The sequence below is a fragment of the Canis lupus genome, chromosome 2 (genome assembly GCF_011100685.1).
Source record: "Canis lupus familiaris isolate Mischka breed German Shepherd chromosome 2, alternate assembly UU_Cfam_GSD_1.0, whole genome shotgun sequence".
NCBI lineage: Eukaryota > Metazoa > Chordata > Mammalia > Carnivora > Canidae > Canis > Canis lupus.
Genome location: NC_049223.1, coordinates 52918759 through 52941169, shown reverse-complemented (window position 1 = coordinate 52941169; position 22411 = coordinate 52918759). Strand labels below are relative to the sequence as shown.

At 41.4% G+C, this 22411-nt stretch overlaps 1 long non-coding RNA gene across 8 annotated transcripts in view; it reads left to right on the top strand.

Annotated features, from left to right (window-relative positions):
• The window catches only part of LOC119870277, a 55384-nt gene extending 35216 nt beyond the window's left edge, over nt 1-20168 (top strand). For 6 of the 8 annotated variants that reach the window (XR_005355630.1, XR_005355636.1, XR_005355637.1 and 3 more), the window contains 3 exons: nt 9692-9751; nt 15935-16073; nt 19467-19499. This is a non-coding gene — a long non-coding RNA (uncharacterized LOC119870277). Of the gene's footprint in view, nt 1-9691; nt 9752-15934; nt 16074-19466 lie in introns of all 8 variants that reach the window. The other 2 variants (XR_005355631.1, XR_005355628.1) reach the window with 2 other exon arrangements.
• The last annotated feature ends 2243 nt before the right edge of the window (nt 20169-22411 follow it).

Genomic DNA, 22411 nt, shown 5'->3' with positions numbered 1-22411 from the left:
CTTACCTTTTGTGCATGTCTCTGTGCCCAAATTTCCCCTTTTTTGTAAGGACACCAGTCATGTTGGATTAGTGGCTGCCCTGATAACCTCCCTGTAACTTGATTACCTGTGTAAGACCCTATCTCCAAACAAGGTCACATTCTGAGATACTCAGGGTTAAGTATTCAACGGAAGAATTTGGAGGAGCACAGTTTAACCTGTAATAGATGGCTCTACCGGATACTAGCCCTGGGACACGGTTTCCTACTGGTACTGTTGCCTCTGCTATGTTGGTAAATAAGGGAAGAAGGCACCGCTGCCCTGGGCAGAAGCATCTAACTGGCTGGGCTTAGTCATGGGCACGACCCACCCCTGCCCGTGGACAGAAGGAAGGCGAGAATATGGCCTTTTCCATTTCTAGATGGGAGGCAGGTTCTGCTTTCTACCAAAACTCATGCTGCGAGGATATCTCAAATATAGGAAGGAGGCTCAGGGGCTGAGCATTTCAAAACCCGACAAGTAGTCACATCAGTACTTTTTAAACCAATGAGTTTCTTCAAGGAAGGATATTAGTCTTTGGAAAGAGGCTCTGAATAACATTCAAATAGAGGGTCTAGGACCAAGCCAGGTGAAGAAGGAGCTCTAATTATTATTGGCAAAATGTGCAAATCCTAGTCCAAGCCTATTTCTGACTCACATGGAGAGAGGTGGGATATTATGGAACTTCTCTGCTCAAAATTATGAATTTCCATTTTCACATTCCACAACAGAAGTGACAGGCACCCAGGCCCACATGGCCCTTGTCCTTTCGGACTTTGCCACCACCATTTTCTGTGTCGAATGCTGAGATGCAAGTGCTATGCAGGTGCTGAGATGTGGAGAGCAAATGCTTCTTTGGATTAGGAGAGAAGCAAAACTGGACAACTGCCAGAGCTGTTGGTCAGAGTCACTGCCGGGTGATAGACACCTGTGTCAGGAGGGCCCAGGGGAAAAGGCGGTGCCTGTGTCTTTCCATGGGAAAGGAAATGAGAGCCTAAGAGTGAATAGCTGCTGCCATAGCAAAGTTCTTGGCTTCACACCTTTCATTCCCATGCCTTCTCTAAGGTTCTTTTACCCACTTGCAGTTTCTTATTTATTAAGCACCTATGGGCCAGACAGCTGTGCTAAGGACAAAAGATGTAACGAAAACACTTGGTCCCTGTCCTTGAGAGACCCCAGCAGAGAGGGAGAGACTGACATGCTTTAACTAGCTACAAAGACATACTTTTAAAATGCATATCGGTATGTGCAATTAGGCATATTTTTGTGCATTTGCTTATTCACTCTTACTCCTCTCCCCCTGCAGTGCGGTGGACTCTATCACACTTACTGCAAGTCCAGAGAGTGTTAGGCATTCAGTAAATATCCATGAATAATATTAATGATGGAAGCATATTGAAGACTGCTGAGGGAAATCAGGAAAGGCTTCCCAGAGGAGGAGGCTAATGTGGCATCACAAGCCATTCTGATTGGGTGAACTGACTGCGTTATGAGCAGTGGGCTTTTTCATACTTCTATGTATCCGTGCTCTTTGGCAGTGGTCTTGGCCACGTGACTTGTTTGGACAAAGGGACACCAGAAAACTTTATGCAAGCAGATACTTGAAATGTGGCTTCTGTTTTCTTTCTTGGAGCCCTGCCACCACCAGAAACACAAGCCCAGACTTGGAGACAAGAGACCTAGGAAACAGAGATGAGTTACTCCAGCTAAAGGTCATCCTAGGCCAGCAGGGCCCAGCTGAAGGGACAGCTGATTGCAAATATGTGCATGAGCCCTGGCCAGATGGGCGAAGCTGGCCAGCTGACCCCAAGAAGAATGAGAGGAGCAAATGGCTGTTTCAAGCCAATGGGCTCTGAGGTGGCTCGTTACACAGCATTATTGTGGCAGTAGGTAACTGATACACTTACTGCCTCACTCTACAACAACTTGTGAAATAGTGATTTTTATTGCCACTTCAAATATAAGAAAACTGACCCTGAGAAATCAGGGGTAAAATGGAGTTTCTCCCAAGTGTTCAGACTTCAAATCAAGTACCCCTTTCTTTGTAACATAGCTGCCTTTGTGCTTAGCGATGTGACTCTGTTATATCATGACAGCCGATGGGTTAATTATGTAATGGAAGGGAGGAAGAGAAAGGAGAAAGGGAAGGAAAGGAGAGAGGAGGAATGAAGAGAAGGAAAGGGGAAGGGAGGAATATGTCTGACTTCCAAGGCAATGTTTGCACCACTAATTTAGCCACACAAGTGGTGCCTGGGGAATTCTGAGTGGTGTTTAATATAAACCAAAGCTAACTTAAAAAATGGGTTAGAGAGAACTTTTTTTTTTAAAGATTGTATTTATTTATTCATGAGAGACACAGAGAGAGAGAGAGAGAGAGAGAGGCAGAGGGAGGAGCAGGCTCCATGCAGGGAGCCCAATGTGGGACTCGATCCTAGGACCCTGGGGTCACGCCCTGGGCTGAAGGCAGACGCTCAACTGCTGAGCCCCCCAGGTGCCCCCTAAAGAGAACTTTTTAAGGGCGAGAAGGAAAGGAAGGGTAGACGGGATGAATACGCTTGTGTGAGACACTTGAAACCATTCATCCCACTTTTGGCTCTGTGGTCAGGGAAGGACTCTCTGAGGAGATGGCAATCTGAGATTTGAATAACAAGAAAGAACCAGCCATGTGAAGTTCAGGAAGAACAACATTCCGACAAGAGAACAGCTGCTAAGGACCGAAGGCTGAAACCAGCTGGACAAGGTCGAGGACTCAAAGGAAGGCTAGCGAAGCTTGAGTGAAGTGGGGTGGGGGGCAAGTTTTACTCGAGGTGATACATGGCATAGGCTTTGAAAAACAGGACTCTAGAGAATGGATTGTGGGAGAATAGATTCCAGGCAGGAAACATGGGAGCAGGGAGACCAAGTAGGCTTGATTGCAGATGCCCCCATGAGAGATGATGGTTGCTGGACTTTAGCGATGGTGGTACAGACCATGAAAAGTGGATTTTTCTTGCAAGTAGGGTCAACCAGACCTGCCCATGGTTTGGATATCAGGGAAAGGCAGGAATCAAGAATGAACCTCAAGGTTTTGGCTTGAACAACTGGGTGAGTAGTGGTGCCATTTACTGAAAAAGAGATCATCATAGGAAGAAAAGGGTTTTGTTTTGTTTTGTTTCCAGAGTAGGGGATTCATAGGGAGAAAAGAACAAAGAGAATAGGAATGAAGGGTTAAAAATGCAGTGGCTGCATCTGGAAGAGACTGGGTCACCTCCACACTCTCACTCTGAGCCATTGGTACTCAGGCTGCGTGCCCTGCTCTAATGTTTCGGTGTGTCTGAATGATCCGGGAAGGTTAGACTGTTAGGGAATAAAAACAAACAATCGAAAAATTAAAATAGAACCACAGCCATGCTGAAGAACAGCTGTCAGCCAGTAGCAACAGCTGGGGGCAGAAGGTGCACAGTTTGTTTCTGCTCCCCAGGCCCAAGCATGGTGCGCACGCGAGGCCAGCGCTACTTTGTGGTGAGTTCTTGGGTAACCACCTCTCTTTCCACACACCCCCTCTCTGCCACAATGGAAAAAAGAGACATTTGAGTTTGTTTTCCAATACAGCTCACACATTTAGAGCACTTTACCTGATGGCCAACAACAGCTCGGTGAGGTGAACAGAAGAGATATCCTTATGCCCTATTTTTAAATCAGGAGCCTGAAGCAGAGGCGAGACCACGTGGGTTACCCACTGGTGGGGCTGACACCTGCCACCGCCTAGGTCGGTGTGCTTTTGGTGCACGGCTTTCTATCTTCCCTAAGGCTGACTGTTGCTGATGGCCAGCCCTCTGTGTTTTCCACACCCGTTCTTCCCCTTTTGGGTCCTCCTATTATCGAACCCCTGTTTGCACTTTTTTCCCATCCTCACCTCCCTCCCTACCCAACACGGATTTCCAGCCTTTTAGCCAATGTCTGGTACAAGCCTTTGAGGACACATCCTGTAGCTGCAAATTCAGCAGACACCACGCATCCACCCCTAATTGTCATCTCACTGACCTGGGCTCAGCGAGGCTCTCCATTTTGGACCCTATGTATAGTGTTATTGGTAGGGTTTTGCTCTATGGTCAACTCCTTTTCATTGTGCTCTCCCATCACATTTGCCAACCAGCTGCCCGTCTCCTGGAGTTCAGCCCTCAGGCTGCTGGGAGCTGCTGTAGGAAATCACCAGTTGGCTAGATTAATGCCAAAGCCTGCTTTTGCTGGGCCACAGGCACAGCTCTGACATCCTGCCCCATCACCACTTTGTTTTTCTGTACCCCGTTTCAATATTCCTCCCTTCAAACCTCAGATCCCTTCCTCATTAGAAGGAGGTGATGTCCTACGTCTTAGAAACAACAGAAGCATCATATGGAAATGACTTCATCTTCTGGCTGTGGGATCTACACATGTTCCTGAATCAGTATCCATCCTTTTCCCTTTCATTTATAGTGAAGGGGGTGGTCCTTCTCTATTCTAAGGTCTTTCCATCCACTGGGCTCTGGATCCCATTTTCTTCTATCTCTTAGCATGTATATTTCCATTGTTCCTCTTCAAAAAGTTCATGTCCATCAAAGAAAAAAAAAAAAGACAAAGCACAGAACTTTCCTTACACCCTCATCTCATACCCTGTTATTTTATCAGCCTCCAGCCATTCATAGTAAACTTGTACTCTTTGCCATCTTTTTTGGTTTTGAGCAGGGAGCCTGACTTGGGGCTTGATCTTAGGACCCTGGGATCGTGACCTGAGCCAAAGGCAGACACTTAACTGACTGAGCCACCCAGGTGCCTCCTCTTTGCCATTACTCTTCAACCTCCTATCCAATCTGGCTTCCTTCCCCATCCGTCTATCCAAATCAGTTCCACTGACTAAGCTCATCAGTGATCTCCAGCTCGTTAGGTTCAATGGATACTTCCTCATTTCATCTGATCTCTCAGAGGTAAGCCACAGTTAGACATTCCCTATTCACCATTGGGAAATATTTTGGACTTCTGAAGTTCCATTCCTGTTAGGTTTCCTGGCAGACACATCTTTCACATTCTGCTCCGTGGCTTTTTCTTCTTCTACTCATCTATTAACTTTTTTTTTCTGATTTGACACACTTCTCAGATGATCTTATCCACATCCTATATACTGATAACTCCCAAAACTAAACTGTTGCCAAGAACTTTCTACTGAGCTTTGGATCCCCCATGTATCCATCTGCCTACTTGACATCTGCATGTATAAGTTTAATAGGTCCTCAAAAGGAATATGTGCAGACTTGGACTTGTGATCTTTCCTCCCAACACTTTACTCTTCCGATAGCACATGACTCCACCATCCGCTCAGCTCTGCCTGTGAAAGTCCTAGTTGTTACTTGTAATAAGTACAGTCATTCTTGTCTGCCTAGCATCCATTCCCTACTGTGCTGGTAATAGTCCTTCAGTATTTCTTCCCCTGCCCTAGGTCTATTTGCTCCAGGTGAAATAGCTTCTGCTTTTTTTTTTTTTTTTTTTAAATCTCCAGAAATGGTTATGTTACCTAGGTCTAGCCAATTAGGCTTAATTTCTAGGATCTTTCCTGAAAATATTAAGATGTTCTCTGCTGCTGGAGTTCCTGGCCTATGAGAATGTGGACCTGCCAGGTGCTGTCTTGCCACCCTGAGGGAAGAAATGAAGCCAAAGCAGCAGATCAACAATCAGACCTTCTTCTAAAGACATTATCTGGACTCCTGGATCCAGCCATGTCTGAAGCATTGATCTACACCCAGGACTTTTCCCATACTTGAATCAAGCCACTTCCTTTCAGGCTGAAGCCAGTTTGAACTGGGCTAGAAACAGACTGGTTACTTTTAGCACCTCCTTTTCCCACATCCCTTGCTTACCTCTCCCTAACCAATCAGTCATCAGGTCTTTTTTACTACATTTTCTAATTAGCTAAAGATCTGTGTAATCACTCTTCTGCATCACTTCCACCCATCAGTCTAGGCCAAAGCATTATCTCCTAGTTGGACAATCACCATGGCATTCTAACCAGTTCTTGTATCCAGTCCTCTCTCTTCGGTATACTGCCCTCACAATGGTCAGTGCGGTCTTAGTAAAACCTAAATCTGATTATGTGTCTCCTCTACCAAGAGCTCTTCACTGCACCCTCTTGCCTGTATGATTAAGTGCAAAAATTGTCCAGGTGGCCTTTGGCTTCCAAATGGGCTAGCCCCTGCCTAACTTTCCAGCTTGGCCTCAGTCTTTTCCCTCTCACTCCCCTCATTCCAGTGAGGCTGGACATGACCCCTAAATCTCAGCACTTTTGCAAATGCTGTTCTCAGCACCTGGAGCAGTCTTCCCCCCAAATCGACTTAACTAACTGCAATTTAAATGTTGTTCCTTGGGAGAAGGCTTCCCTAATATATTACACCAAGCCCCTTTCTTCCCTGAGCTGTTGCCTCTCATGCCCCAACCCCTCCTATTCTATACTTCACCTTCTCAGCATTTGTATGTGTCATCATTTAATTAAGCATTTAATGCTAACGATGTCACTCCCCCACTAGACTATAATAAGTTCCTTGAGGATAAGGGCCAGGCCTGTTTTGTTTACAACTATAGCTTATCACAGGGTCTGACAGCCTTTAGACTGATTTTCTTTGTTCTGGGGGTGAGGGGGATGAGATGGGAGAAGAGGGAGAAATTTTTAAAAAAATAGAGATCTTTGATCAGGTTTACAGATTTCATTTGAAGCACAAACCTTCAGATTGTAGTAGTTGACCATCCATTACACCATTATTCTTTCTTCCTTTTTCATTTATTTATTTATTCATTCATTCATTCATTCATTCATTCTCTACACCCCAGTGTGGGGCTCAAACTCACAACCCTGAGATCAGGAGTTGCACACTCCACTGATTGAGCCAGCCAGGTGCCCCATCTGTTATACCATGAAGGCAGTAACTCTTGCAAAGGAAGATAAGACAGAGAGCAGGGCAATTTCCTAAAAAATCTGGTTTATGTAAAGAATAAAATCTAAGAGAAAAGGAAGGAAAAGTACACAGAACCTCATCCTGCCCTGTTTTTTTAAACAAAGAGTTTAATGAAAAATAATAATAAATAGAGGGAAGAATTCATGCTAGATTACAGATTTTTAAGGGACAAAATAACTGGTACAATGCAGGATCCCCAGGTTGGATAAACCAACTGTAAAGGAGATTTTGTGGACAAGTGGGGGAAATTTTAATACAGGCTGAGCTTTAGATAAGATGAAGATGAATTGTCAAGGAAAGATGAATATCTTTAATTAAAGAAAGCAGGTTATAAACTGTGTGATCTCCTTGATCTCTTTTTTGTAAAAATATGTATACATATATGTATGTAGATTCTAGATTCTTTGACTGGCCTAGTAATTAAAATGACAAAAGACAGATTCATAGGAAAAAAACACATTTAATCTTGTATGTACAGGAGCCTCACATGGACACAAGATGGTCAAAGGCCAACAGGCAGTCAAGGTTTGTATGCCATCTTGAACTAAGGAAAGGGGTGTAGGGGTCTGGGACTACAAAAGGAAGGAAAATGATTCATAGGAAGATGGGAAGAGCGTATTTGGTAAACAAATGTTTGTCATGCCGTGCAGAGAAGTGTTTCTGATGTAAAAAAAAAAGTTATCTCTGGTAGTAGCTCTCTTCTGGTATAGGCTCCCTATCTAAATGTTTTTAGGCAGTTAAGAGGGAGGTAAAAAGCTCTTCTTGAGTGTGTTAGGCCTTGATTGCCTTTGGTAGCGATAAGCCATATGCCAAAGTGGTACCTTCTGGCTCAACCTCCCTGAACCCCAGGAATGTATAGAAAAAGCTTTCAGGATATATGCACACGTGTGGTGATCAATGGGTGGTAGGAGTAAGGTGCTATCATTTTCTTATTTTCCTTAATCTGAATTCATGACTTTCTATAAGGCACTAATGCTGCTTGGGAAATAATAAAAATTGAAATGTGAATTAATGTAAAAAATTTATAAGGTAGGCTTAAACAGACTCAGATTTTTACTGAAAACTGTACAGAACATTTTTTTCCATGTCCCCTATCTTAGCAATGAACAGCGTGTCCCAACTTCTGAGTAGGTCTCAGCATGAAGGATTAAAATTTTTAGCAGTCCTTGAACTGAAAGTGAATCAATCAGATATTGAGCATGCATACATTTTCTGCTGGCAATGTCAGTAAACGACCTCCCCCTCAGTAGCAGGAAAGGTTGCAAGAAAGCAACCTTACAATGAGGTGCTCATATAATTACCAGGCAACGTTGAAGTGGCCATTTCCTGCTCTAATGGAAAAATCCACAGTTCAATTCTTAAAGGTAGTAAGTACATAGAAAACTTAGAAAATGCTGAGTTCCAGTGCTATCTGATAAGGGGAGGGAAGAGCATTTTGGAGACACCGATAAAGGACTAGTAAGGTCACTACTGGACACCAGTCAACTGAGTATCCAGAAATTTGTATTCAAGCTCCAGCCTTACTCCAAAGGGGTTGGAAGAGTTCCTAGCTGTGGTAGTCCTCACATTTCTTATCAGCGAAATGAGATCTAGACAAATCTAAAAATTTAATTGCTTCACAACCGTGGTTTATTGGATAACAAAATATAGTTGTTGGACACTAAGTCACCACGTTAAATATACCAAGAAAATTTTGCTAACATCCCGCTTAATGAAGTCTCACAGTGTAGAGCAAGTTGCCTGTAGAGGGCACTGGTCTGTTAATAACATTTTGAGTCACTTTGACTCAAGCAGGAAGGGACTTGCTCCATATCATATATCCAATCCTTCTCATAGAGGAGGAAATTGAGGCCCAGAGAAACCAGGTGACTTGCACAGAATCAGAGAGCTAGCATTGGGCAGAGCTGAGGTAGAGTAAAGAAGTCTAATTTATGTTGAAAAAAAAAAAGAAAAAAATAACAACTTCTAGAGATCTAAAGATTAAACTGCATTAGTCGCACATTTATTGATCACCTTCCCTGAAAACAATTATGTCACCATCACTGTAAAAAAAAGGATACTATCCCAGAAAACCTATTCTTGAAGATACTTTTCTTGAAGGCATTTCATTCCAATGTCACTCCTCAATAACATTGTTACCCAGTGAAATTCTCTTAGCCTATTACCATTTTGTTGATAACCTATGCTATTTTAATACTTCTTTGCCAAATGTGTATAGCCCTCAAACTGCACTGGGGGACAGGGTGGTGCCTAGGGATTTTTTTCCCCACCTAGTCCTTTCAATAGCAATTAATTGTCAACCGATGGGCTGGATCTACGTCATTCATTTGTTAGAATTGGACTTACAAATGGACTAACATTAAGGTTCCCTCAAGTTGTCAGTTATCTCAGTGATCTCATGGTGGTCAGGCTAGATCTAACTGTTCCTTGCCAACATTCCAGGAAACAGTTCACCTGGTCAAATATTATACATGGACCCAGGCTCTGTAAAACTATGATTAGGATGTGGTTAATATCTTTGGTTTTTTCTGTTTGTTGTTGCTTTGAGAAATAGCTATATAGAGGCATCATGCTGTAGTAGTGGAGGAATCATCGACTTTGGAGCCCAGTAGCCATAGGCTTAAATCCTGCCTCCATCTGTTTATTAGTGGGCTCTCCTCAGCAAGTTACTTTGACTCTGTATCAGATTTCTCATCCCAGTATTTATCTTACAGAGGGAAGATTAAATGAGAAAATTATATGAAGTACCTACATCAGCACCTGGCACAGTACAAGTGAGTCTCCCACTTGTAGAATATGACCTGTTTTCAGAATTAGGAGAGAACAAAGAGTAGACTTCTACAGTGTAATGGATTCAAGGTCATTGCTCCTAAAGCAAGGTGTTGTCTTTAAAACATACCATGGAGAATAGATGAGATGAATATTCTAGTGGACGAGTTTCAGAAAAGTCACTTTGAACCTACACCAAGCTAGTGCCATGGTGCTCTTATTGTTCATCAACTTTCACAGCAGTGACATTGCTAAATGACAGCCTAAGGCACCCCACACATGTTCATTGTGCTCAAGGAGCATGCTCAGTTAAGATTATGGGTGGAGGAGCTTAGGACACTTGGCCACTCTCACTTTGTGATATTTCCAGGATACAGAGAAAGAATTTTAGCTTCTTTTTTTTTTTTTTTTTTTTTTTAGCTTCTTTTTAAACTTAGTGTTTTCTTAGAGCTTGTGGGAAAGACAAAGAGGGAGGTCCCCAAAGCATGATGGCCCCTGCAGAGGTGCACAGCTGCTGTGGCATTTTTTTTTCACAGTTCTGCATAGTGGGTTTACACCCACGGAGTGCTTATTATGTTCAGAGCACTAGACAGATTTTTTCATTCAAATTCCACCACAACCGGATGGAGAGATACTGTTATTAACCTCAGTATATGAGGTTTGATGAGAGCGGGTTGCTCACCCAGGTCATGCAGCCCGTAGTGTAGTGAAACCAAGGTGCAGCCCTGAGAGTGACTCCAGAGTCGAGGCTCTTCACCTCTGCCTCTGTGGTCTCTTATGTTTGAGCTCTTTCTGAATATGCTAATAGTAGGCAAAAGGCAAGTAGCAGCCTGAAGGGGAAAAAAACAAGGAACTTTAAAAAAAATCCACCAAGACATTCACAGTCTACATTGACATGGCTTTACTATTCTAGGGTCTTCATCAGCATAAGTTTACTGTTCCAGAAAGCTATCGCCCAGGAAGATAATAGTTACAAATAACATTATTGCTCATTCCAGGAATTTCCCCAGAGACTCATCAACTCATTGATAGAAAACATCACAGGACAATTTTACATCAATTTGAGCATTTTCAAACCTCTCATCTGAGAATCTTCACCTTGCTGAGTTCACTAATTCTAAAGATTGTATTACCACCATCCTCACTCAACCCTAACCAGAACCCCCTCACTGAATGACACACATTGAAAAACCAGACTTCACAATCTCCAAATGTTCTCAACCTTGACCTCTCCACTTTAAGCCTCTACTAAGACTGTCAAGGTAGTGTTCTCAGTTACCCGTAAAGCAGTGGTTCTCAACTGGGTCCGATTTTCCCTCCCAGGGAACATTCAGCAATGTCACATTTTTGATTGTCATGACTGGGGGTGCTACTGGCATGTAGAAGGTCGAGGTCAAGATTGCTGTGAAACATCCTACAATGTACATGACGACCTCTCTCCCCCAGCAAAGCATTAGCTACTACCACTAGGTTATTTTGATAATATTTTGGGGAGCCAACTTTTGAACCACGAATTAGCAATATCTAAATTAGTTCTGTAAAGAAGTTTCCCAAACTCTGAACCATTCAGTCTGCATTCTTATCCTCCATTGCTTTTCATTTCTGGTGTCCCAGCAGGTTAGTGAGCCCTGCACCCATGGTGCCTATCCTTAAGAAATTTCATCCTGAGAGTCTATATCATAGACATATACCTGTCTTTCTTTTTATGAGGTTTTCCATCTTCCAAAAAAAGATCACCTGGTGGCTCATTTGTCTTTAATTTCTATGCTTTGGGTTCTGTACAAGCAGTTTGAATGGATGAATTTGAGAACATAATTTTTTCAGGAGATGTCCTCCTTAGTTATCTTAATAGCTGCAGAGTTCCTGAAGTTGTGAACGTGGCTTTCACAAACAGGAAGTATGTTCTCCTTGCAGCCATATAGCACTAATTCAAAGTAATAGAAAATATGCAATACTACCTTTTGAAATTAGCACTTTGAACTTTACCCTTTCTTTCTAGATATTTCCCCTGATAACAGCGTTTCCTGGGAAGTCTGTATTTGGGGTTATAAAATCAATTCATAACCCCAAATATAATTAGTCTGCTTTTCCTGCTTATGGTGGGTAAAAGGCAAAAGCAATATATATATATATATATATAAACAGTTCAGAAACTGAAATTACTTAAGTCTTAAAATATTATGCAATAACTTTCTGAAGACAAATAATGGTGCTGGATCTTGGGAACTTAATGGAGTGAAATGCCAGCCCTCACTGTGGGCACAGAAGCCAGGGCTCATGTTGTTGGAATGAGGCCCAGGATGATCTCAGCCTGGGTGGAGACTGTACTGATGACCCCACGGCGCCTTTGTATTAGGCAGCAAAGTCTCTGTCACCAGGAGCCTCAGTGAACCTGAGCCCATCACAGAAATATTGCCTCCCTGAAAACGTTTCCTTTTTTAAAGTTTTAATGATACAAGTCTTAAATCTTGTGGGGACTCACTCAGACCAGGGTTGGTATAGAGATAATGTCAAAGACAAAACATTTTAGCTAAAGCAGATGTGGAAAGAAATCTTATCTAAATTGCTGTTATCTGACTACAGCAGAGCCTCCAGAAAATACAACTACCGTTAATCCCCCCTCCCCCTGGGGAGTTTCCTGCAAATTCAGCTGCTGTGGGGACAGACTGCACCTTCCCAGTAGCATCAAAAAGCACAGCAGAACCTTCTGTACCTTCCTATTAAAGCCCTAACCAACACCACTACCACCCCTTTGTGTGAGGTTTGGTACATGAACCTTTTTATCTCCGGCTATTGAGTGAGTGTCTTATCGCTGAGCACTTCCACCCGCATCATAGATTATCCTTGTCTTTTCTCTTGTTAATATACCTATTGCCAGTTAATTTGCAGGCCTCCAATGACTAGACATGAGTTGGAAGAAGGAAAGTGTAACTCCTAACCCTTTTGGTGATGATTAGAGACTGCTGCTGAGATGAAGACCTCTGACTCAGCTGACTGGTGGATCTCCTTACCGGTGCTCAGGGTCTGGTTGAGCCAGGCAATAAGTACCTCTCCTTGTCTCTTCTTACCAACATTCAAGTTGGCAGGGGAAAACAGTTTCACAAACTCACTCTTTGTATTTTGTGGCTCTTGGTTTGGGAGCTCTTATTATATAGATCCTTTCCTTCCCAGGGATGGCTGTTGTGTCCAGTCTGATTATCTCATTTTGTGTCCTGAGAGCTTGGTCTGGATCTAGTGAGAGCATCCACTGTCTGGTGCCTCTGTCTGCCTGGGAGTGCACATTGTTGCACCTGTGCTCAGAAGAGGCTGTTAGGCTAGAGAGGCATGAGACTAGAGAGGCATGGGAATCTGTCATCTACAGGCATAAATAAGGGTGGGCACCCCATTTGCTGCTGCTGTCCTGCTAACCATTGCCAGCTCTTAGGGTGTCTGTCTAAATCCAAATAAAGGGTCTCGGTCCATAACACCTCCTCCTTTGTTTCCTCATTTACTTGCTAGTGCTGACAAATACCATTCTAGCATTGTCAGCTAGTGTGACAGACAGGAAGGTCTTTGGAGGAGGTCTCGCTTTTCTAGAAATCTAGAGACAAAAGTTTTCAAAAACACCATTCTCATCACTTTTTAGAATGAGATTCTTTGCTTTCTTTCTCTTTGACTATTGTTGGGAGTGACTGGTTAATGGGGTTTCATCTTCTTGTACCATTTTGGGAGATACCACTTGTGTCTATGGATAAGTTGTAGAAAGGCTTATTGGTTTTGAGTCACACTTTGAAACAGGTATCCCCTTGGAGATCTTAAATTGTCATTGGCCAGACAATAGATCCTTTGGTTTGGAAAAACTTTTGTATTTGAAAGATTTTTTGAAGGGCTCTCACTTTAAACAAACATCCTATTACCAGTATGGGAAGATCATACTGAAAAGAGGACACACACACACACACACACACACACACACACACACAAAAGACCAGCTGGTTTAAAAGACTCTCTTCACAAATTAAAGAACAGAAATCAGGCTTAGAGCAAAAACTAAGATGTACACCCACCAAAAACCCCTCCTCCACCTTTCTCCTGCAAATGGCCCACTTGGTGGCAGGTAATCAAGGCCTGATAGAAGCTCTCATGGAAGCCTTCCCTCCATAGGCTAATTGGGCTCACGTAGAATGAGGTACTCAGAGGAAAGAAATAAGTCCTAAACCTTTGTTGAATGTGTCTTTGGAATTAAAAAAAAATCAGAGCTCTAAATCCAAAAGATCTGGAACATGGAAATCTTTTGATTTTCACCTGATATAAATAAGAAAATTCAAAATAATGTAGTTTGATGGGTTGGCTTGTCCCTTGGTATTGTTATTGAGGCTGCCACTCCATTCTTTGAAGAATTAGAAATAAAACCATCCTCACCTTATTAATCAAGTTACAAAACAGAAAATGCAGCTCTGGGAGTAACCCAAAGCTCATCTACCTTTCTTACCAATCCCATATTCTCCCATTTGTCTCATGATGCTTACAGATACTTTAAAAAGTCGGGGCGTTGGAAAAGGTACTGCACTCGAGAAGGAAAAACTAAAGAGTAGATGGCTAGGCCTCAGCCTCCTCAAATAGGGCTCTCCTGAACCCTCATCCTAATGAGGCTTCAACCTGGACCTATTAACAGCTACAGACTCTCAACACAAATAATTGTATTTACCTGCCTCCCCTCCCTCCCTTTAAAATGCTTACTTGAGAAAGCTTGGTGCTACCAGGGGAATTTACTGTTTGTTCCAGCCCAAATTCCTGAAAATCATATCCGTGATATGTCTTAAAGTTACTTTAAAAGGTTGCATCCTTCTCCTCCCTCTTTGGAATATGAATCTTCTACTCCCCAGAACTGTCTTCTCAAAGATCTCTAAGCCCTGTCTCTCAAATGCAAACATCCAAGGAAAGAACTCTGGCTTTCAGCTGAGGGGTGCCTTGCTTCTACTTGTACTACTGCTTCCTGTCATAAAATGTGAGAAATTTATTTCTCCTCTTGATAAGCTCCGATGTTCCCCCTTAACAAGCCCACTATCCCATTTCCTTAGCACAGCAGCTTCTGGAAAGGAACGTCTCAGTCCATTGACCCAGCCACCCGAGGCTGAACAGCAGCATCTATGTGATCACACATCAGGGCAGAGAAAAAGAACTTGCAGGTCTCCCCTGCAAATACCGATAAAAAGCTTGAGTCCTTCTCTTGAACAAATAACATTCCATCCAGAAACAGTTGGGGTAAAAAGTGGGGCAAAGGTGAAAACTAACTCTTCGATAGACTAGTGGGGCTTGTATTACTGGGAAAGCTTAAGATCTCCATTTATGTGTGTACATGTGGGTATGTTTAGGTATGCGTGTTATATAATGTGTTTTGGGTTTTTTTTTTTAACCTTGGGATGGTATTGTCAAATTAATTTTAAAGATTCCTCAAAAGGGCTCTACTTTAATTGGCGGAGAAAAAGAACTGCTTAAATAAATCAAATATTCCAAACATGGAAAGGAGAAAAAATGAGTGGGAAATACCAGAAAGGGAGACAGAACATGAGAGACTCCTAACTGGGAAACGAACAAGGGGTGGTAGAAAGGGAGGTGGATGGGGGGGTGGGGGTGACTGGATGATGGGCACTGAGGGGGGCACTTGATGGGATAAACACTGGGTGTAATTCTATATGTTGGCAAATTGAACACCAATAAGAAATTTTAAAAAAAAAATCCCAAATACCGAGAAACATAGAAACTTGAAACATCTATGTTTCAAATTCACATCATTTAGGTTAAGTCTGTGGTAATTAAGACCAGTTTAATATCACTGGCTTAATAAAAACAACTGTGTCTTCTGAGTTATCAGCATCATGCATATACTTTTAGACTATGTAAGTTTATTAATCGAGAAAGCTAATATATTTATTAGATATTTAAGAGTATAAAAGTGTATAGTTTTAATTTTAATCCAATTTAATCATTGCTCTTATAAACTTCAGTTCACTAATAATTGTGTTTCATTATATATCTGCTTAGATGTAGTTTCCAAAATCTTTTTGGTAGTTTGAAACCTTAAAGTTATACTGAGCTAAGTGATAGATATTTGTTGAATATCTAGATCACTTTTAAATAAGATAACACACTGAGCCATTAATTACTGAATAAAACTTTATCTACCTTTGGGTTTTTTATTTATACAGGGAGACTCAAGATATTTGGATCCTTTAACGAGCATGATCTTTTTGTCACACTGAGAAATCGTACAATGAGGCAACATAGGCCTGTAGAATTTGTGAGATAATATATTGATAAATTTGCTAATTCAACTACAGAATAGTGGTATGTGACAGTTCACAATCGTCTACTTCTTAGTTTTCTCTGTAAAATAAAGGTTACAAATGATTGAAAATTATAATCAATATATGTAAATTAAGCTACAAGAAATAATAAGAGTGAAGACATAAAAACTCTGAATGCCAAGTATGCAAGGAATATTGGACTGTATTTGTTAAGGAGGGGGGGTGGAGAGTAATCTTGTCCTAAAGTAATTGTTTAAAGATTGTTTCAGAATGAGAAAGAGAAAAGTGAGGGACAAAAACATGAATGGATTTCGAAAGTTGTAAAGAGTTGGGGATGGAAGGTTGGCGTAGTGCAGAGAGAGAGAGAGAGAATCATATCTCATGTGGTCAAGCTGGCTGAGATTGAATGGATTTATTATAAGGTTGAAAATGAGTTTTAGTATCAGTATGTAGCAGTGCAAAGCCAAAGTTTGATTTTCTCTCTTAAAAAGACAAAGTTTGTTGGACTATCAGTCTGTTCTTAATAAGAAATTATGAAAGATTCCCTTTTAACTAACCCACCTAGGAAACACTGTGTTTCATTGAAGTAATTTCCAGTGCTTTAGCATGTCTTTGATTATTTTAGAAAAACTAGCTGTCTCTTTTTCTCCCCCCTCAAAAAAAACCTCCTCTCTAATCTTGTTTAATCGGATGTTCAAACCTTTGACATTTTGGACAACTGCCTAAAATCAGATTCTAAATGAAGTCTCCTTGACCTCGAACTGACTTTGAGCCTTTATGGAGAGTCCCTGGAAAATCTCAAAGGCTTATTCCCTTTTACCTTGTAAAAAGAGAGATATAAACTAACTTCCTAGAAAGTTGTTCATGCCCTCCCTATCCATGATATGTCTTGATAAAATGTTATCAGTCGTAATTCCCAGTCATCGTCTTACAATGTGTCACATAAACAACCCCATTTCTTCATGAATTGTATCATTTTTTACAATGAACTCTCATCAAACTTTAACCATGGTCATTTTAATTATTTTGTCAGTGTCTGATAGTTACTGTTTTATGCTGGCGGTTTCCTAAAATCAGCTCCAGGCCAGAATATTTTGTCTTCAACAAAAGGTCTATCTCCGGGAACCATAGAAAGGTCAATAACAAGAACTCTCTGATACAGGCTTCTGGTGGCTTTGCTTAAATAACTTTGAGAACATGTCACTGGACTGAGGGAGGATTTCTGGAACTCTAGTAGGGAAGCTTATAAGTCCATCAAATTGCTAACCTAAGATTGAGCAGAATAGGAATTAATTACTTGGGACTGAATGAACAGATGAAGAAATTATAATTTTTATAGTTTTGTCTTTTTTTTTTGGAACATTTCTGCTTGTTTAATGTTTTCTTTCCTAAATATAATTTCTCTTTTCTCTTTTTTGGATATTTTCTCTCGTCTCTTAAGTTGTCTATATAATTCACATCTTTTTTTTTCCCTATCCGGTCCCTCCAGAATTCAGAAACTCTCTTATTGCATATTCTTATTTTCATTGCAAAATAATTGTTTGAAAGTTCAGTAAGAATCTGTTCTCCTTACAACAGGACATAAATGAGAAAATTTGTTTTATCACCAAGGCTTTGATTGAAAGGTCCTATTTGAGACTAGCATGCTTACAATCAGATATGACCAGACAATTTTAAGGAATTAAGGTGGACTTTATAGAGCCAATGTTTACAAAGCCCTCGAAAGAAAGAAAAAAGAAAGAAAGAAAAAGAAAGAAGAAAGAAAGAAAGAAAGAAAGAAAGAAAGAAAGAAAGAAAGAAAGAAAGAAGAAAGAAAGAGAAAGAAAGAAGAAAGAAAGAAAGAAAGAAAGAAAGGAAAGAAAGAAAGAAAGAAAGAAAGAAAGAAAGAAAGAAAGAAAGAAAGAAAGAAAGAAAGAAAGAGAAGCTGGCCTGCTAATTGGCTTATATTTCCCAGCCTTATGGGTGAGTATAGAAGGTCACTTTCTGGAAGGCCCAGGAACTTTAGAATGCTTGGGGAATCTCAAGAAAAGAAGAGATCACTCAAATCTATAGGAACTGCAGAGGAAGTCTGATGAGTTCTTGGCTTGGCTTATGAGCCTCAAGAGAAATTTAAAAGTCTAATCTGAGATTCTTCATAATAACCCCAGGAGAGCAAACACAAAAAGTCCGATGTGGTCAGTAACCACTCTTGCTGCATTTATGTAAATGATCAGTCCAAATTTAGTGAGACTAGGCTCATTTTGTAAAGAAGAGTGATCTTACTTTGATTATATTTGATTAAGTTGGGGGGATGATTGTAGAGAAAAATTTTATATTTCCATGAAAAATAGCAGCCTACCCTTCTGTGTTAGCAGTGTTGAGTCTTCTTCATTGTTTTTGAGCTGTTTTTCCACCTCTTTGTAAACTGAAGAGTATGCGGTCTTACATATTTTGTTAGTAATGTTTTCAATTTTTCTCCCATCCTGATATGGTATTCCTGGTAACTAAAAGCACCTTTTTTCCTGAAGCCTTCCAAGCAGAAGTTGGACAACTTGATATAACTTGAAAGAATTTATCACCATAAACACTAGAACACCTGCATCTTCCATGTTGTGCTCCAGGAAGTAAGCATGACTGTGACATTACCACTACCATCCTCACTAAAGATGTTTCGAACGCAACATCTAGAAATCCTTTTTTTTTTTTTTTTTTTTTTGAGAGGGGGAGTTAGAGGGGAAAGGAGCAAAGGAAGAGGAAGAGAGGGAATCTTAAGCAGGCTCCACACCCAGTGCAGAGTCTGATGCAGGGCTTGACCTCATGATCCTGAGATCATGACCTGAGCCAAAATCGAGAGTTGGACAATTAACTGAGTGAGCCACCCAGGTGCCCTCCAACATGTAGAAATCTTGACTGACTTCCTTCTTGACTCAGAAACTGGGTTCATAATATGCTCCAACCATTATTCTTTGTTTTTCTTTCCCTTTGTAACATCTTTCCTTGAATCTTCTAATTGGAATCTTTCTCCACAGCAATCAAGCTGCTTCTTCCTTCTTTTTTCTTTTTCTTTCTTTTTTTTTTTTTGGTGAAACTTCTGGGAAGTTTCAGAGGAGAATGTGGGAGCCATTCAGACCTCTAGAGTTGATTTTAAAGTGAAAACATTTGAGCTAAAAAAATGTACAGAAAGAAATCTTATTTTAACTCCTCTTATCTGACCAAAGCTGAGCCTCTAAGAATATACAGCTGCCATTAACCCCACTCTGATGGAAGCTTCCTGTGAATTCAGCTACCTTAGAGACACTCTGCCCATTTCCATTGCCATCAAAAAGCCCCATAGAAAGCCTCTTTTTATCCTTGGCCATTGAGTGAGTTCCTACCCATCACTGAATGGTTCCATGTGTAGATATAAGTAAACCTTGTCTTTTTCCCTGTTAATCTCTTTATTATTAATTTGCAGTTCCCAGTCACTGGACCCACACTGAAAGAAAAAAAAAAAAAGATTTCCCCCCAACAGTGTCCTCCCTGCTGTTGACAATGGACTGCTCCCTGATGAAGGTGGCACTGCCCTGGCTACAGAATTATCTATTCCTGTATGTATGTGGCATATGGACAGGTGTGTATTTACGGAGCTGGCAGTTCAGCGGGTTGTGACTGAATGTCCTGAGGAATTTCCTTTGAGAGGCAAAGCTTATTAAAGCAGCAACACTTCCCAGAAGATCAGAAATCCATCTTCCAACCAAGCTCATTCCCCTGCTTGTTGCATCATCAGGCCAGGCTGCTTAAAATAAATCTTCTATTAAAACTCAACCAATTACCAAACTCACCTTCCAACACTTCCAACATTAGTTTTGGGAAATGTACTGGAAGGACTCCTGCAATGGTAACTTGACCATGCACTCCCTGATGACATCGTCTTGGAATGTTGGTAAACTTCTTTTGGCATAAGCTCCAGCGAGAAGACAGTTGTCTAAGTTAATGACAGCCCTTAATTGGAGGCAGTTATGAGCTTTGGTGTCTGGTAGACTGGGCTCAGCTCCCAACTCAACAACTTGTTAGTTCTGCAACCTTGAGCAATGCTTTAACTGCTCTGAGCCTGCCTCAGTTTCCTTATTTGCAAAGTGTGGGAAGTAACCCTTGAAGGATTTGAGGAGAGATTAAAATGAGAGAAATGTATGTATGTAAGTACTTAATTTTCTTCCTGGCTTCTTTAAGGTACTTTCAAAATGACCTGGGACACAGGATTAGCACCCTAGGCAGCAATGACACAGCTCTTCTCTACATTATAGCATGTATCCTACTTCATTTACTTCATTTTCCATATCTAGTTTCCTGTTTCCTTTATTCCTGGAAAAAAGATCACATGTGCTGTATAGGCACAGAGAACATATTCAGTTTTTCCTATGAAAATCAAATCAAAATTTTTAATGAGGAGAGTGTTTTTGGTCAGTTTCTAAATAATAATAATTTTTAAAAACTGTTTAATTTCATGAAATTTTCTAGATTTTCCTTTACCTTAGGTCTGGTGGGCACAAGTCGATATGGCGTTTAGATCCCCTTCTCTTATCTTCCTTTCCTTGCATGTATAAATCTCATTATAATTGGCCTTACCCACCATGACCTGGCTCTATGTGCCATGATGAGCCATCCTGAGTCTGGACTGACTGCATTGGGCAATAAGCAGGCCAAGATCTTTCTGGTCAGAGCTTGGCAGCATGAATTAAAGAAGATGCCAACATTGTTGCCAAATGGATGGCTCATATTTTCCATCTTGGTCTTTGTGGATGGCAGCCGTGCTCCCTGTGGTGCCCAGTTGTGCAACAGATGCCAGAGGCACTGAGCAAGAGCAAGGGCCTAGGATGAAGTTAGGCCTTCCTAATGGGCATGGGCCTGGGTTGCACTATCAACATGTATATGTGCAGCTTGAATAATCCTCTGTGACAAGTCAGTCTAAGGCTTGGTTGGGTAGATAAAATCAGAAACAGAGGCTGAGAGTGGCCCTAGGAAGAGCAAGAAGGGATGGGTCCAAAAAAAGAACTTGAATTGGTGTTGATGTAGAGAAGGGTTGTGGTCATCAGAACAGATTCAGATGAGGGGAGCTGAGGAGTTAAGTAAAGGCCATAGCTTGGATACAACCGAAGATAATAACCAAGATCATTCCAGATGCTTCCAAAAGGGTTTGTGAGCTAATGGAGGCTTCCATTTACCAACATGTGGTTTAGAATTTCTCTCAGCAACTCTACTATAGGATAGTCAATTTATATTTCTCTAAGAACCAGTTCAAGGTGGGCCAGGACAGTGAACGGGGGATTCTGATTCCACTGGCATAAAAGCTGAATATTCTTTGGGCCAGAGCCACTGGCCCTGTTTTGCAGCTCTGTTCCCTGAACTGAAATCCAAGGCAAAGACTAGGATATTTTCTGCCCATTCACAGGGTTTGGAGAAGGGTACCTGCCATGGGGCATCTAACCAGAGAAAGCTGAGGCTTTAGGCAAAGTGTGTTTCAACTTCTGTCTTCACGTGAGAGCAATATCTTTGGTGAGTTTCAGGGAATACACCACAGGGCTAGATGTACCATCAAGGAAATCCATCTATTGCACTGAATACTTACCTGGCTGTAAGCATTTCTATTTGTGATACCCCAGAAAGGATGAAAACTAAGTAGGTGTCACTTTCACTGGTCATGAATAATTATTGACCCTTTGAGGTCCCTTAAATAATGTCACAGAACTGGGGTTTTTATTGACCTGTGCTTGGTCCCTTACCTGGTCTATGGCTTATTAAAAAAACTCTAGGGATTGGCATAAAGTGGGGTAGGGATAGGAGAGGAGGTGAATGATGAGGAGCCACTCCTATGAGACCTCTGGCCTCTTTTGGTGGGTTACTTGTATCTTAGGTCTTCCTACACCTTCCAGAACTCTTTCCAGAACTCCTTCAACTCTCTTGAATCTTCTAAGAATCCCTGGAAGTGAAAAGCTCCTTGGGCTGGGCAGCAGGTGAGGTCCTTCCTTGCTGTAGAAATACGAGGTCAAGAAACTTCTATGACCTCTTTGGTAGTGTTGTTCACACACGAAGTGAAATGAGCATCACGAGATTGCAGGAATCAGGACTCCTATGTCCTGGAAGGGCACCATATCTTTCCTGAGTGCTTCCTCCTGTCCTAACACTGTGGCAACCATTACTGACCCAATATTCTGTGGCCCAGTCTTATCCCAACCAGGTGTCCTTCCAGAAGGAGGGGCAGCCTTCCCAAATGACCACACCCTAGTTCTCTATGGCTTCCAGGCCATCTGGGTTTTCCCTAATTAACTTTCATGAGACTCTAGAACACATTATATATACTAAATACATAAATTAAAAGTCTGCATGTGGCAGTTTCTTCATTGGCAAATGAAGCCTTAGTCC